The sequence below is a fragment of the Jaculus jaculus genome, chromosome 8 (assembly GCF_020740685.1).
Source record: "Jaculus jaculus isolate mJacJac1 chromosome 8, mJacJac1.mat.Y.cur, whole genome shotgun sequence".
Classification (NCBI taxonomy): Eukaryota; Metazoa; Chordata; class Mammalia; order Rodentia; family Dipodidae; genus Jaculus; species Jaculus jaculus.
Window position 1 is genome coordinate 51,534,140 of NC_059109.1, and position 12,651 is coordinate 51,546,790.

At 36.8% G+C, this 12,651-nt stretch overlaps 1 protein-coding gene and 1 non-coding gene across 6 annotated transcripts in view; one reads left to right on the forward strand and one right to left on the reverse strand.

Annotated features, from left to right (window-relative positions):
• Mettl15 (methyltransferase like 15) overlaps positions 1-12,651 on the reverse strand; it is a 231,953-nt gene that overhangs the window by 199,751 nt on the left and 19,551 nt on the right. The gene's annotated exons all lie outside the window — the stretch shown is intronic.
• Positions 11,465-11,572, forward strand: LOC123463123. The gene has a single exon (XR_006638733.1). It is a non-coding gene; the product is annotated as a U6 spliceosomal RNA (small nuclear RNA).

Below are 12,651 nucleotides of genomic sequence, written 5' to 3' on the forward strand. Positions count from 1 at the left end.
CAGGTGGGACCAAATGAGCAGTTCCAATACAATTCCAGGCTTCCTGCGCTCTCTAATCCTCCAATCATAAGAACCACAAACCTCCAAAAAGCACATTCAGCCCCAGCAGCAGGACATCCAGTACAACTGATCAGAGCACCAGCACAACATGGAGGAATAGAGGTGGGCACTCAGCATTGGTGAGATTGGAAGCCACCCCAAAAGGTAAAAATGAGGTTTAATGACAAAAAAGCAGGTGCATAGGCCTGTTATGGAAGTACTAATCTTCTCTCTTTCCATGTCAGGGCAGGTTATGGGTTACATATTCTTGGTTGGATTTACCATTCTCATTAAGCTGTATTTGCAGGTCGACTATTGTTGCCTTTGATGCTTTCAGATTCATAGGGCCTTTGTCTTTTTCTTCTGTCATTATTAGGTGCAGGGTCTAATTCAGACCCAAGCTGGCATGGAACTCATTTAAGAACATAAACCTCAACCTCCCAGCTAAGAGGATTAAGGGTGTAAAGCAACACACACCCTTAGGAATTTTGGCTTTATAAGGTTATATGTTTGTTTCAATCTCCACACTTGCATACTCTGTGCTGGGTTTTTTTAAATGTGTATATTGTTCTGTAGAAGTTTAGAATTTTGCCAGCAAATTGTTTCATCCATACAGCCCACTAGAATACTTGAATAGCAGGCAAACTCAACACTTAGGATTACTTCTATGGTTGGACTAGAGTACAAGAGCTACACTTGGCACCTTAAACTCCTATGTTGAATGTACATAAAATTAGACTTCCACGTCTAAGAGCACCACAGACAATTAGAAAACCCAAGCATCAAATCAACTCAGGATGCACAAATCTCAACATTATAATGCAAGAAACAAAAAGAATCAAGGAAATAGAACCCCAACAAAAATAATAAATCCACTGACAGAAAGCTGGAAGAAGCCATTCTGCATGTAGTTCAATGAGAGAAAGAAATACCACCAGTGAAGATACTCAACAGTGGACACTGTAAGCCTTATAATTGGCCGGCCAGGCCAAATGAGCCAACAGGTGGAATAGTGGCACGTCTGACATGATGGAAACCAGCTGTCCTCCAATTGGACTGGAGGCCCGCTTCATGGGAGGGCATACAACCCTGATACTGAAAACTTAAAACTTAAAACAGGGGTAGTCATGAGCCTTAGGGGTGTAACATCTGCTGATATCTGGACAAATGTATACACTGTGCTTATCAAACTGCCCAGTAAGCACTTCTCTTAATATTTATACCCTTATATTAACACTACTCTCACTTTGGGTAGAGAATCTTCTCTTTTCAGATAGACTTTAACCACTAAAAAAAGAAATAAAAATAAAATACTAAATCCATCAGAAACAACACCCATTGATACTGTTTTAAATGAAATGCCTGAAAAGGATTTTTTTTTAAAGTGGTTTTATCTATATTCAAAGAAATCAAAGGGATCAAAGAAGAAAACAAAGGAATTAAAAAAGAAAACAAACTCCTGAAGGAATTCCAAGAGAACACAAGGAAACCAGCTTAATGAAATAAGGAGGTCATTAAAGACATGAGTAAGGAAATAGAAATACTGAAGAAAAACCAGGCAGAAATTCTAGCTCTGAAAAGTACAGCCAGTCAAATAAAAAGCTCAGTGGACAGTATCAACAATAAAACAGATGAAGGAGAGAGAGCAGAATATCTAAACTAGAAGACCAGGTGTCAGAGCTAATACAGCCTAAAACAGAGGAAGACAAGATAATAGGAAGGTATGAATAAGAATTTCAAGATAATTGGGATACTATGAAAAGATCAACCATACGAATTCAGGGATAGTAGAAGGAGAAAAATTTCAATCCAAAGGCATCATAGTCATTTTCAACAAAATCACAGAAGAAATTTCCCCAAATAGGGAAAGAAGTGCTAATGAAGATACAGGAAGCTTTTAGAACACCAAATGGATAAAACCTGGAAGGAACCTCTCACCATGCTATAGTTAAACTATTAAACACACAAACCAAAGAAAATACGTTGAAAGCAGTTAGACAGAAAAAGCAAGTCACCTTTAAAGACAGGCCCATCAGGATCACAGCAGATCACTCAACACAAACTTAAAAAGCCAGAAGGGTTTGGAAAGATATATTCCAAGTTCTGAAAGATAACAATTATCAGCCAAGATTACTTTATCCTACAAAACTATGTATCAAAATTGAAGGAGAAATAAGCACATAACATAACAAGAACAGGCTAAAGGAACTTATGACAACTAGGCCAGCATTACAGAAAATACTTGAAGGAATCCTTCATGCTGAAGAGAAAGCAAAGCACACACATGAGGAAACAGGAAAAAATAAACCATACTCAAGTAACACTTAAAACAAGAGATTAAAGGGAAAACAAGGACGACAAAACAAGAAGAATGGTGAGAATAAATACATACCTTTCAATAATAACTCTTAATATCAATGGCCTCAATGCCACAACCAAAAGACACAGGCTTGTAGACTGGATTAAAAGGCAGAATACTGCTGTTTGTTGCCTCTAGGAAACTCTCCTATCAATAAAACATAGGCATGGTCTTAGGGTGAAAGGATGAAAAATGTTATTTCAAGCAAATGGACTTAGGACAAAAGCAGGGGTTGCTATCCTAATATCTGACAGGATAGACTTCAAACCAACATTAGTGAGAAAAGATAAAGAAGGTCACTTTACACTGATTAAATGAACACTCCAACAGGAGGACATTACAATCCAAAACATATATGCACTTAACATGCATGTTCCCAATTTCCTCAAACAAACACTATTAAACTGAAGGTTACAGATAACACCAAACACAATTGTAGTAGATGACTTCAATACCCCACTATCATCAATTGACAGGTAATCCTAGCAAAACATAAACACAGAGACATTTGGATTAAATGATGTCATGGAACAAATGGGCCTAACAGATATCTATAGAATATTCCATCCAAATGCTGCAGAATATACATTTTTCTCAGCAGTAGATGGAACATTCTCTAAAATAGACCATATGTTAGGACACAAAGCAACTCTTAACAAATACAGAAAAACTGAAATAATACATTGGACTCTATCTGACCACAATGGTATTAAACTACAAATCAGCAACAAGTGGTGAATACAGAAGAAAACTCAATAACTTGTAAAATGAACTGAAGTTTGCAAAGTTCTCTTACATAAAATAAAAAAATAATTTGGTATTACTTGAAAATTTCCCTGAAGTTCAAATCTTTATGTTATTAAAACACACACATACCCATCAATTATGGGTGTATTTTTCTTCCCATACACTAGTTAAAATAAATATAAAAATACTGCAATATAAATGAGGGGAAATTTAAACAATTTCACATGTTCAGTGAGACTACACTGACCTCTAGTCTACTGATCTGCCAGGTAAAAGTGCAGCATATAGAAGATGATCCAAGTCGTGCAATTCACAAAGGAATTAGTCATCAAAAAGTTTAAGTGGACTGGAGAAATAGCTTAGCATTTAATACATTTGCCTGCAAAGCCAAAGGATCTAGGTTCTATTCCCCAGAACTCATATAAGCCAGATGTACCAAAAGGTTAAGTGTTAGAGCATAATCAATTTCATGTTTTTATGTTCTCCTCAAACAACAACAGTATGAATTCAATTTACAAACTAAAAACTTGAGTAGATGGAGGACAACAATGAGTTCGAGGCCACCCTGAGACTACATAGTGAATTCCAGGTCAGCCTGAGCTACAGTGAGACCCTACCTCGAAAAAACAAAACAAAACAAAACTAAAAAACGTGAGTTGATGGTCAATATTCCCAACTCTCCTGAATGAGTAATAATAAAGACATACCTGTTGTGAGCAAGTAATATTTCCAAAAGTTGTACTTCCCAAGTGCCTCTTCTTAAGCTGTACTTTTCATTTTTAACAGTATGTGGATTTAAGCTAAATGAATAAAGTATTATTAGTTAAATTAAATGTTCTTAAGGGATATGAGGGAGGAATATTTTGTTTGAAATTTGTGCATATTATTATAACAAAGTGTCTCAAAGGTGTAAACTTTAGAGAAAAGAGGTATAGATTTGGAGTCTAAAGTCCACAGTGTATGATGATTTGAGCTTTGAAAGTTAGATGACAGGAGTGATAGATCAAGCTTGCTCTACAAGGTACTACAAAAATCTGCCTCAATCCCCTTTATGGCTAGGGGCCTAAATAACCTAGGAATCCCCCACTATGATATAAATATCTCTACATCACCACACTAACAACTAAAGTGTCAACACATGAATTTTGCAGGGTAAAGCAAAGCAGTAATTAATGCAAACATGAATTTGTCTTGGGATTAAATGGGTTAATTATCTTTCTATTCAATAGATTTCTTAGTCCAATTTATACAATAATATAAATATAGAAATGTAGAAACAAGGTTTCTGCCTTTGTTAAAAAGACCATTAAAAAAACTCCCACAGCATTCAATGGAAACTCAAATGCAAGTAGATCCTTCCCTCTTTCCTTACCAGGTACAAGAAATAGAATTTGTCACAGAGGTAAGAGAAAATATAATTAAGAAAACATGCTCACAACCCACTTAATACACTTAATACCTTGTCACTTAATACACACAGAACCCAGGCCAAACTGAGAAAAGTGATGATCTAATTTAATAAATATTGGCTCAATATTAACTTAAGGTAATGAAGCTTTAAAAAGAATATTATCTATTTGATAATATTCATGGTACTAAAACATAGCAAGGTAAAGCTTCTTTCACATAAGTAAAGGACACTTTACAGATATGTTTCTAGATGACATACAGTAATATATACATTTTACAAGCCATAGGTGTTCTGGTGCTTGGATGAAATGCTATCAATACCAATGAAAAAATTTATCATAAACATTATTAAAAACCTCCAATTACTGAAAATACTGGATAAATAACTGTTATCATTTATTTGAACTGTTCAAAGGCCATGGCAAGACACAGCAAGCATGCTACCTTGGGTCTCTCTTCCTCTTCTCGTGAATCCACTATCAGAGTTGATTTAATCTCATTCCAATTACCTCCCTAAAACCCTACTTCTGAGCACCATAACATGAATTTAGAGATTAAGTTGTTCAATACATAAACTTTTGGGGGATATATTAAACCCTAGCATGTTTTTAAACTAATGGTTCCCCAGAATAAAGTATCATTTTAGAAAAAATTAAATTGTTTCTGCTACTAACATGACATTACTGAGATAAAAGTAAAATATAAGAAAACATAAAGCAGGGCTTGAGAGAAGGCTCCATGGTTAAAGGAACTTGCTTGCAAATCCTGACAGCCTGGGTCCAATTCCCCAATGCCTATATAAAGCCAGATGCACAGAGTGGCACATGCATCTGGAATTTGCAGTAGCAGGAAATCCTGGCATGCCCATATTCATTTTCTCTCTCTCCTCTCTTAAATAAACAAAAAATTGTGCTGGGAGGATGGTTTAGCAGTTAAGGCACTTGCCTGCAAGGCCAAAGGACCTCAGCCTGATTTCTCGGGATCCACATAAGCCAGATGCGCAAGGTGGCACCTGCTTCTGGAGTTTGTTTGCAGTAGATGGAAGCCCTGGTGCATCCATTCTCTCTCTCTCTCTCTCTCTGCCTCTTTCCCTCTCTCCAATAAATAAATAAAAATAAAATAAGGAAAGAGAACTATGCTTGCTTTAAAAAATATAAACAAAAAATTAAAAATTTAAAAAGAAAACATTTCTCTTTCATTATTATTCCCATTCTCCCTTCTTAAACATCTCAGTCCACATGTAAATTATAAATTCCCTAGTGAGTAAGTGAGGGAGGTGACTCAACTGGCAGAGTATTGTGTAGTATGCAGATGGCCCTGGGTTCAATCCCTAGCCCTGCATAAACCAAGTATCATGTATCTGTAAACCCAGCACTCAGGAAATGCAAGGAGGAGGATCAAGAGTTCCAGGTCATCCTCAGCTACATAGAAAGTTTGAAATCATCCTAAAATACTCTATTACTCTCATACATATATGTGAACAGACATATGTACATACAAAAAAATAAATAGCTAAAAATAAATTTCCTAGTGAGAAGTTGGTTCATGTTCATGCAAAAAGCAGTCTATCATTTTGCATATCTTATTTATTTTGGGTACTGATGATTAAGCCCTAGGTTTTATGGTAGCTAGATATGTGCTCTACCACTTGTACACTAAATTTGATAATTTTAAATTAGAGAAAAATCAAGTTTTTCAAATAAGAATACTAGTTTCAGCCGGGCGTGGTGGCGCACGCCTTTAATCCCAGCACTCGGGAGGCAGAGGTAGGAGGGTTGCCATGAGTTCAAGGCCACCCTGAGACTCCATAGTGAATTCCAGGTCAGCCTGGGCTACAGTGAGACCCTACCTCAGAAAACAAAAACAAACAAACAAACAAAAAGAATACTAGTTTCAAATAATAACAATGAAAAAATAAAATATTCATATTATTTAAAAGGGGGTAAGGCCAGAGCCTAAGTTTTAATTATTTCATTATTTCTTCTATAAGGTAATAATAAAATCAAAGCCATAGCATGATGTTAGTTAGGTCCAAGAGAAGCAAGGAAAACAGGGACCACAGAAATTTACAGTCTGTTTATCTGTATTAGCACTCTCTTCTCTGAAATCATCCATTTAAAGTTAGTTTCCCTCTTAACACTACCCTTTCTATCATTCTATCTCAGCCTCTGGCCTTGATGTCAGCAGTCAGCTTTCCTTCTTTGAGCATATCTTTCCTTAAGCAATTATTCATCCAATTCTGTCATTACAAATAAAAGGTTTCCCAGCAATAGAGAGCAGGGCAAAACTCTGAAGCACCTAGGGATCTGACCAGTGAGGTAGTTCAAGCTTGCTCTGTGAAGGTCCTGAAGACAAGAAGAGTATGGTTATGTTTCATGGGGCAGAGCACAGGCATACTGTCAACTGCTCAGGAGGCTCATGATCTCTTCTCTACAGATATTAGGTCAAATTCGCTCTACTAAGTGATTAAGGGGCCCAGTACAGGCCAGGAAGATGCTATAGGCTGACAATTAGAACCCAACAACTAACACTTACATTACAGGAAAAGAGTGTACTATATAATCAGATTATTAGACAGAAGCACTCAAGTGCCACCATCATGTATTACCACACGGTTACACCAGAACAGGAATGCTGGTGGTATTTGCTTTCCTTTCCAAAATTGATATTATGCTTTTCACAAAATACTACTGAGAGTAGGGCTAATGAAAAGTACAGACAATAATATATGAATGTGCTTTATAACAGTAAAATTGTATACAGTGCAATGTTGTTATTATTAATAATACTTTTCAATGCATATGTTAGTTTCAAGTGGAAAATCCTCCATTTATATGACTATACCCAATATTCAGTTTATTCCTTTTGCTTTCCAGAAAAAAATGTACAACATAATTATTTTGCCTTGAAATTATAAATATATAAAAATAGTGTGTATGACACAGAGCAAAATAAAGAAAACACAGACAAAATGCTTGCTTAATTAGTATATAATGTGCCATAATAACATCCCAAGTAATGAAGGTCATACAAGTAAAAAGCCAACACAAAATAAAATAAAAAACAAATAGCTACCAAAAGATATACAGAAATACATTCTGAAATTACATTCATCAAGAAAAATAAACTCACTCAATCCATGGCATTTGTTTCACCCAAAGGGGACGGTCACTAACACTCAATCACAAAAGGAAAAAGACAAAGAGGATCTACAAAACATTATAAGATGAGTCACCATAAAGCTTTGCAATTTGGTTCATTATAAAATAACATTGTAAGTATGCTATGTACAGCTCAGTAGTTTTGTTATATGAGAAAGCAATGGAAGAAAGTAAAAGAAAATGTTATGAAAACTCAATAGGTCAAGGCACACTGCCTACCACTCTTCCCAAAACAATATGGGGATGAGAACAGTGGGAAAAGAACCACTGGACATAGCCTCTTGCAAGAGCTATGATTAGACTATTGATCAGGGTCTAGTGCTGACCTAAATAGACAGTAACCAGTCTTCAGGATGACGCATATGAATGTGTTTGTGTACAGAAAAACCTCACTTCCTTGTTCTCCCTTTCCATGGACTCCTCATATAGAATGGACTTTTCTCTTTTTTTTGGGGGGGGGGGAATCTCTACTGCAACAAAAAATAGCTCTTAAATGAACTTAAACTTCAGTATAGCTATGCATGACTTATATAAGGAAGAGTATCATTCATATGAACTGTGTAAATATCTGCTTTTTTTTTGGATCAGAGAATTTTAATAAGTTTTATTTTTACATCAATTGTGTGCTCATAGCAAACAGGAGAAGGTACAAAGATTGGCAAATTAACTGCTCCCATAAACACAAAGCCCCTAATGTCAATGGCCCACATGAGGAGACCTAAGTTTATGAGGGCACCCAAATCAAACCACCACATTCTGCCCCTGGCCCCAATAAGCTGATATAAAATACAGTGTATGCAGTATGACTTTAAGAGTCTCCATAGTTTTTATCAATCCTAATGATGTTTAAACATCCCAAAAATCCAAGGTCTTTTAACTAAACTATAATGTCTCCATGTAGGCATCCAACAAACCTCCTTCACACTGCCCATGGCTGTTTCAAAAACATAAGTCTGTGTAGAAAACTCAATGACCCTCTCTTCCCTGCATTTCTTATACTCCACAATACCAGATAAGGTGACAGTTTGTTAATCTATGGGGGAATAAAACAGAATTTGAAGAACAAGACACTCCTTGAGTACTTAGGTCCTTTAAGAGAGTCTACATTCTTCATGTTGTCCCAGTGCAGGTCAGCTGGCCCAATCTCAAAGGTTATAACCTCTCAGTTAATCGCAGCTAAATAGGAAGAAGCTTCAGACCAAAGATTTCATTCTGTGCCATATCCCTCTGCACACACCAGTCCATTTCTATGCAATACAACCCTGCACAACTTCTCAGGACATGGGCATAACAGCAAGCCTTTCACACAAACTGCTTGTAGCCCAGTCCATGCAAAGCTCTCTCACCCTCATAAACTAAACCACACAGTCCATATCTTACTGCATTCAGATCTTTCAGCTCGGACCTGAATAGTCCATCAAGATGTACTTACAAAACTGCAAGGCATCTCTTAGGCCAAGGTTTCAAATCTCTCCATATTCCTCTTGAAAATCAGCTCCAAAAGGCCAAATCCACACAGTCATGTATCTAGGAGCAACCCCACTTCTGGTACCAACTATTACTGTTGGAGAAAGGTTTACATTGCTGGCAGAAATCATGCGACCAAGAGCAGGTTGTGGGAAAAAAGAGGTTTACTTTGGCTTACAGACTTGAAGGGAAGCTCCACAATTGCAGAGAAAATGATGGCATGAGCCCCTCACCCCTTCATCAACATCAAGTAGGCAACAGCAATAGGAGAGTGTGCCAAAGACTGGCAAGGGGAAACTGGCTATAATACCCATAAGCCCACCCCCAACAATACACCACCTCCAGGAGCCTTTATTTCCAATTGCCATCAGCTGGGGAGACTAGCATTCAGAATACCTATGTTTATAGGGGACACCTGAATCAAATCACCCCACAAACCCTGATGGCCCAGGTCTGATTCCCTAGTACCATTGTAAAGCAAGATGTACAAAATGGTACATGTGCCTGGAATTTATTTACAGTGGCAGAGGGCCCTGGTATTTATACTCACTTACACTCTTTCTCTTTCTTTTGCTTGCTCTCTAGCACTCTCTCCCTCTTTCATCTCAAATAAATAAAAATAAAATAAATAGCTATTTGAGTTGCTGGCTTAAATTTCATTTTAAAACAAAAATTCATTAAATATGGCTGGGGAGATGGTTTATCAGTTAAAGGACTATGCATTCAAGCCTGTGAGTATGAGTTGACCCCCAGAACCCAAATAAAGCCATATGCAAAGTGGAACACAAAACTGTAATTCCTACATCCATAATGCAATGGCAGGTAGAGGCACAAAATCTCAAGCTTTCAAGAAGTACTGTCAAGGGAGAAACTATCTCAAGAAGTTCAAAGGAGGGCTGAGAAGATTGCTCAGTGGTTATAGGTGATTGACTGAAAAGCCTGCCAGCCCAGCTTCAATTCCCTAGCACCCAGACACACAATGTGGTGCATGCGTCTGGAGTTCATCTGCCAAAGCAAGAGGTCCTGAAGTGCTCATACACAATATAAACACACACACATACACACACACACACACATACACACACACACACACACACACTTACTCACTCACTCTCTCTCTCTGTCTCTCTCTCAAATAAATAAAAACATTTTTTAAGTTGAAAGGAGAGGAAACACCCCAATGTTTTCCTCTACACACACACACACACACACACAGTCACCAAAACAAATCCACACAACTATAGTCACATAATTGGAAGGAAAGATGCCACAATCATGCAATGAAGAAAAGAAAGTCTCTTCAAGAAATGCTGCTGGGGAAACTTGATATCCACATGTGAAGAAGTAAACTATCCCTATCTCTCACCTTGTATGAAATTTAACATAAAAAATGGAAGAACAAGAATAAAACCTAAGTCTCAAACAGGGAGGAACACTGGGAGTCCACTTCATGATACAGACATAAGCAAATACTTTCTGAAAATAACAGTGTGGTTTAGGAAATAATACCAAGAATTAACAAACTTTGCATAGGAAAGGAAGCAACTTACCAAATGCACAAACCTATACAATAGGAAAAAAATTACCCTGGCCATAGATCTGAAAAAAGATTAGTATCTAGAATATATAAAGAAGTCAAAAAACTGAATACCAAATATATCCTAATCCAATCAATATTGTGAAAAGGAAGATGAATAGTTTTCAAAAGAAAAATAAATGTATAAAAAAGTTCAATATCCTTAGTCAACAAGAAAATGCAAATCAAAACTACATAAAAATTATATCTAACCTGTAGTCAGAATAGGCATCATTAAGAAAATAACAAATGCTGGCAAGAAAAAGGGAAATCCAGCTATTTCACTCTTTAGAATATAACCAAAGCATTAGTAAAATTCTATTGTCAACTTGATCAGACCAAGAAGTAAGTAACTGATAAACCTCTTGGGTGAGTCTGTGAGGGTGTTTCTAGGAAGGATTAATGGAGGGAGAAATACTTACCCCCAGAGTGGGTGGTCCTTCTAGAGGTAGACTATATATAAAGAAGGTCTATGCTAAGGAAATTGCTCAGTGGTTAAAGACACTTGCTTGAAAAGCCTTCTGGCTGGGGTTCCATTGCCTAGTGCCCACGTGAAGACAGATACACAAAGTGCTGCATGCATTTGGAGTTAGTTTGCAATGGGTAAGAAGCCCTGGAATGCCCATTCTATTCTTTCTCTCATTCTCTCTCACTCTTTCTTTGCTGGCAAATAAATGAATAAAACAATTCTTTTAAAGAAAGAAAGTGCTCACTTTGGCAGCACATATACTAAAATTGGAATGATACAGAGAAGGTAAGCAATGGCACCTGTGCAATGTTGAAATGCAAATTTGTGAAACATTCCATACTTTTATACTTAGGCTTTCATTCCAGTTTTTTTTTTTTTTGTCTTGTTTAGATACCACTTTTAAATGCTTGCATTTTAGTAAGAAAACTATGTTTTCATGGACGTTAGCAGTTTATTGACCTGATATTTGTAAATGGTCTATTTGGGCAGTTAAAATTATGTGATACAGTGTTCAAAACAGAAACATTTTCTTTTTATTTCCTTTTTCTAAATCGTATAATGTTCCTCAAATTAATGGAAGTGTACGTTATGCTACTGAATTTCCAAGTGCACCAGATTTTTTTTCACTGTGCTTCAAATAAATAGAAAAACAGTTATAATATTGACCCTCAATTTTGCCATTCATACTCTTATACTCCATGCACAGTTAGGCATTTTACACTGTAAGCATGTCTAGAGAGTGCCTGGCCTTTGAAAGGTACCTGCCATTTTTGGTAAATATATCTGGAGCCTAAGAGAGAAATGGCTTAGAAGTTAAGACGTTTGCCTGCAAAATCAAAGGATCCTGGTTCAATTCTCCAGGATCCACATAAGCCAGAAGCACAAGGGGGTGCATGCATCTGGAGTTTGTTTGCAGTGGCTGGATGCCCTGGTGTGCCCATCCTCCTTCTCTCTCAAATAAAATATATATTGTAAAAAATTAAAAATTAAAAACAAATAAAAGAAGGGGCTAGGAAGATTGCTCAGTGGTTAAATGCACTTGATTGCAAAGCCTGTTATTCCAAGTTCAATTTCCCAGTACTCACATAAAGCCAGATGCACAAATTGGCAAATAAATCAGTTCATTGACAGTGGTGAGTATGCTCATTCTTTTTGTCTCTTTCTCTCTTTCTCTTTTCCTTCCTCCTACTTCCTCCCTCCCCCTCTCTTTCTTTACTTGCAAATAAATTTAAAAAAAGTAAAAACAGAAGAGGAACTGGTTAGGGGGAGGGAAGGAAAAGAGGACAAGAGATTGATGGGAGGAGATTTTGATCAAAATACATTATGTACATATTAAACTCATCAAAAAAGTTTAAAAAACAAAGCTAGACATGGTGGTGCATGCCTTTAATCCAAGCACTCAGGAGGCAGAGGTAGGTGAATT